Consider the following 5,000-nt stretch of genomic DNA (forward strand, 5'->3'; position numbering starts at 1 on the left):
CGTGTTGAGTCAATTAAGCCGCAGGGCTCCACTCCTGGTGGTGCCCTTCCGTCAATTCCTTTAAGTTTCAGCTTTGCAACCATACTTCCCCCGGAACCCAAAAGCTTTGGTTTCCCGGAGGCTGCCCGCCGAGTCATCGGAGGAACTGCGGCGGATCGCTGGCTGGCATCGTTTATGGTTAGAACTAGGGCGGTATCTGATCGCCTTCGAACCTCTAACTTTCGTTCTTGATTAATGAAAACATAACTTGGCAAATGCTTTCGCTTCTGTTCGTCTTGCGACGATCCAAGAATTTCACCTCTAACGTCGCAATACGAATGCCCCCGCCTGTCCCTATTAATCATTACCTCGGGTTCCGAAAAACCAACAAAATAGAACCGAGGTCCTATTCCATTATTCCATGCACACAGTATTCAGGCGGGCTTGCCTGCTTTAAGCACTCTAATTTGTTCAAAGTAAACGTGCCGGCCCACCGAGACACTCACTCAAGAGCACCCTGGTAGGATTGCAACGGGGTCCGCCTCGGGACGCACGAGCACGCACGAGGCCCGCGTCGCACGCCTTCAGCTCGCCCCAACCGGCAGGACGTCCCACGATACATGCCAGTTAAACACCGACGGGCGGTGAACCAACAGCGTGGGACACAAATCCAACTACGAGCTTTTTAACCGCAACAACTTTTAATATACGCTATTGGAGCTGGAATTACCGCGGCTGCTGGCACCAGACTTGCCCTCCAATTAGATACTCGTTAAAGGATTTAAAGTGTACTCATTCCGATTACGGGGCCTCGGATGAGTCCCGTATCGTTATTTTTCGTCACTACCTCCCCGTGCCGGGAGTGGGTAATTGCGCGCCTGCTGCTTCCTTGGATGTGGTAGCCGTTTCTCAGGCTCCCTCTCCGGAATCGAACCCTGATTCCCCGTTACCCGTTACAACCATGGTAGGCGCAGAACCTACCATCGACAGTTGATAAGGCAGACATTTGAAAGATGCGTCGCCGGTACGAGGACCGTGCGATCAGCCCAAGTTATTCAGAGTCACCAAGGCAAACGGACCGGACGAGCCGACCGATTGGTTTTGATCTAATAAAAGCGTCCCTTCCATCTCTGGTCGGGACTCTGTTTGCATGTATTAGCTCTAGAATTACCACAGTTATCCAAGTAACGTGGGTACGATCTAAGGAACCATAACTGATTTAATGAGCCATTCGCGGTTTCACCTAATGCGGGCTTGTACTGAGACATGCATGGCTTAATCTTTGAGACATGCATATGACTACTGGCAGGATCAACCAGGGAGCAGCGTCAACTAGAGCTGAGCAGCCGGCCGCCCGGGAGTGTGTCCCGGGGCCCGCGCGAACACGCAAGCGTCCGCTCAATTATTCTGCAACAGGAGGAGGCTGAGCTCCCCTGCACCATACACCTCGAAACCCTCTCAGGTCCCGGCGGCGCGCAGCGCCGTCCTAAGTACTTGGTCGGGTTCGAGAGAGGCGCAATCGCCCGGAGTTTGGCGAGTAGACGCTTTAGGTGCGGACCACCCGTGCTCCCAACTGAGCTTGCCGCTGCCGACAGAGGCCCGGGAGCGTGCTGTCGTGGCATGCCGGCGGGAGACAACACGCGCCACCTACGGTGACCGGCAGCTCCAACGCCAGCGCCACAGAAGGACAAAAGCCCCACTTGGGTGCCGAAGCGAACTCTCCCAGCACAGCGCACGCGCCAACACGTCCGCACAGCTGCGATACAAACCACCTGCGAGAACCGCAGAGGCGACCGAGCAGCAGACGGGCGTCGCGGCGCCGAGCGCCGGGCGGCGGCGCATCCTCAGCGCACACAGTCCTCAATCGGACCAGCACACTGCAGATGTCCACCGCGCTTCGCACCGGGCCCGCGAGGACCTACTTTGGCCGCACGGCGCCGCGTGCAGGGTGCGCCGGCGCGCAGCTGCGCCGCCTGCCGCCTCCGTCGGCCGGCGCGCCTGCCACTGGCCGCCCCCACCAGCCGGCTGTAGCGCGTGCGCCCACGCCACCGCACGGCCAACACGCCGGAGGCCCCCCCTCACCGGCCGGGGACGGTCCCACCCAGCCACCGCCGCGTATCGCTTCACACCCACATGCCATTCACGTTCGTGGGCATGGTGGGTATCGCTGCAACAACCGGTTGGTAGCTCACCGATCGTCGCCATCACTGATTCACCCCTAGCGAGAACACCGCCACACACGGTTTACCAGTTGTTCATTTGCGTAACGTCACCAGCAAACGTAGGCGTCCATCGCCATTTGCCAAATTCAACGATTGTTGCATGCCTGTGTCAGGTGTCACGACACACTGTCTGCCCACATACACGCAACAACATGTCCACGCTTAGCGAACACGTGGAAGGTGGCCCCCGTACGTATGCGATGTCCATTGCGCGAACGACTGTCAACCGGCCTCTGTCGCATGTCGCAGATGTGGAACGCAGTGCACCGTGCTATCACGGTGTGTGAGAAGAGACGACTACGTCTGACAACACCGCGCCACTACATCAACAGACGGCTCATGCTGATCGCCATCCAGGGCATACCACACTGCAATCCAGCTCTTATAGGGAGACGACACGTAGCTGAGTGCACAACATTTGGACCGCATGGTTCGCCGTTGTTGGCGCAGTCGTTGTTACGGTCACATGTACCACGATGTATCATTCAGTACATGAGGACCAATGTGCAGTACAGTGTGTGATTTGGACGTACAACATCAGCGGACAGTTGACACAGGCCGTACCACAGCGTAGGCTAAGTGCTTCGCCATGCGAATGCCAATGAACAACTGCAAATGCCAATGAACAACTGCAAAGGGCATTGAGCATGTACGTCCTGCTGCCATCCACATTACAGTGTATAGCTGCAAGGTGTTTAACATGAAGCGATACACTGGGGACCGGGCAGTGCGAGTAGCAAACTATATTGCGGGGGTTGCAGTTAGGCAACACTACACCTAATTTAACGCGTCGTATGACAATTACAGAGCAGGTTAAGGCCCAACGTGTGTTGGGTTAAGGCCCAACGTGTGTTGGGTTAAGGCCAACGTGTGTTGGGTTAAGGCCCAACGTGTGTTGGGTTAAGGCCCAACGTGTGTTGGGTTAAGGCCCAACGTGTGTTGGGTTACGTTAAGGGGCAATGTGGGTTACGTTAAGGGGCAATGTGGGTTACGTTAAGGGGCAATGTGGGTTACGTTACGGCGCAATATAGGTTACGTTACGGCGCAATATAGGTTACGTTAAGGGGCAATGTGGGTTACGTTACGGCGCAATATAGGTTACGTTACGGCGCAATATAGGTTTACGTTAAGGCGCAATATCGGTTACGTTAAGGCGCAATACAGGTTACGTTAAGGCGCAATACAGGTTACGTTAAGGCGCAATACAGGTTACGTTAAGGCGCAATACAGGTTACGTAAGGCGCAATACAGGTTACGTTAAGGCGCAATACAGGTTACGTTAAGGCGCAATACAGGTTACGTTAAGGCGCAATACAGGTTACGTTAAGGCGCAATGCAGGGTTACGTAAGGCGCAATGCAGGTTACGTTAAGGCGCAATACAGGTTACGTTAAGGCGCAATGCAGGTTCTTAAGCGCGCAATGCAGGTTACGTTAAGGCGCAATACAGGTTACGTTAAGGCGCAATACAGGTTACGTTAAGGCGCAATACAGGTTACGTTAAGGCGCAATACAGGTTACGTTAAGGCGCAATACAGGTTACGTTAAGGCGCAATACAGGTTACGTTAAGGCGCAATACAGGTTACGTTAAGGCGCAATACAGGTTACGTTAAGGCCGCAATACAGGTTACGTTAAGGGCGCAATACAGGTACGTTAAGCGCAATGTTACGTTAAGGCGCAATACAGGTTACGTTAAGGCGCAATACAGGTTACGTTAAGGCGCAATACAGGTTACGTTAAGGCGCAATACAGGTTACGTTAAGGCGCAATACAGGTTACGTTAAGGCGCAATACAGGTTACGTTAAGGCGCAATACAGGTTACGTTAAGGCGCAATACAGGTTACGTTAAGGCGCAATACAGGTTACGTTAAGGCGCAATACAGGTTACGTTAAGGCGCAATACAGGTTAGGCTTAAGGCGCAATACAGGTTAGGTTAAGGTACGACATAGGTTAGGTTAAGGTACGACATAGGTTAGGTTAAGGTACGACATAGGTTAGGTTAAGGTACGACATAGGTTAGGTTAAGGTACGACATAGGTTAGGTTAAGGTACGACATAGGTTAGGTTAAGGTACGACATAGGTTAGGTTAAGGTACGACATAGGTTAGGTTAAGGTACGACATAGGTTAGGTTAAGGTACGACATAGGTTAGGTTAAGGTACGACATAGGTTAGGTTAAGGTACGACATAGGTTAGGTTAAGGTACGACATAGGTTAGGTTAAGGTACGACATAGGTTAGGTTAAGGTACGACATAGGTTAGGTTAAGGTACGACATAGGTTAGGTTAAGGTACGACATAGGTTAGGTTAAGGTACGACATAGGTTAGGTTAAGGTACGACATAGGTTAGGTTAAGGTACGACATAGGTTAGGTTAAGGTACGACATAGGTTAGGTTAAGGTACGACATAGGTTAGGTTAAGGTACGACATAGGTTAGGTTAAGGTACGACATAGGTTAGGTTAAGGTACGACATAGGTTAGGTTAAGGTACGACATAGGTTAGGTTAAGGTACGACATAGGTTAGGTTAAGGTACGACATAGGTTAGGTTAAGGTACGACATAGGTTAGGTTAAGGTACGACATAGGTTAGGTTAAGGTACGACATAGGTTAGGTTAAGGTACGACATAGGTTAGGTTAAGGTACGACATAGGTTAGGTTAAGGTACGACATAGGTTAGGTTAAGGTACGACATAGGTTAGGTTAAGGTACGACATAGGTTAGGTTAAGGTACGACATAGGTTAGGTTAAGGTACGACATAGGGTAGGTTAAGGTACGACATAGGTTAGGTTAAGG

At 51.9% G+C, this 5,000-nt stretch overlaps 1 non-coding gene across 1 annotated transcript in view; it reads right to left on the reverse strand.

Moving 5' to 3' along the window:
• Positions 1-1,301, reverse strand: part of LOC124591043 — a 1,916-nt gene extending 615 nt beyond the window's left edge. The window contains exon 1 of the ribosomal RNA XR_006976901.1: positions 1-1,301. This exon is cut by the window's left edge and continues 615 nt beyond it. This is a non-coding gene — a ribosomal RNA (small subunit ribosomal RNA).
• Between the last annotated feature and the right edge of the window lie 3,699 nt (positions 1,302-5,000).

The sequence above is a fragment of the Schistocerca americana genome, unplaced genomic scaffold (genome assembly GCF_021461395.2).
Source record: "Schistocerca americana isolate TAMUIC-IGC-003095 unplaced genomic scaffold, iqSchAmer2.1 HiC_scaffold_796, whole genome shotgun sequence".
NCBI lineage: Eukaryota > Metazoa > Arthropoda > Insecta > Orthoptera > Acrididae > Schistocerca > Schistocerca americana.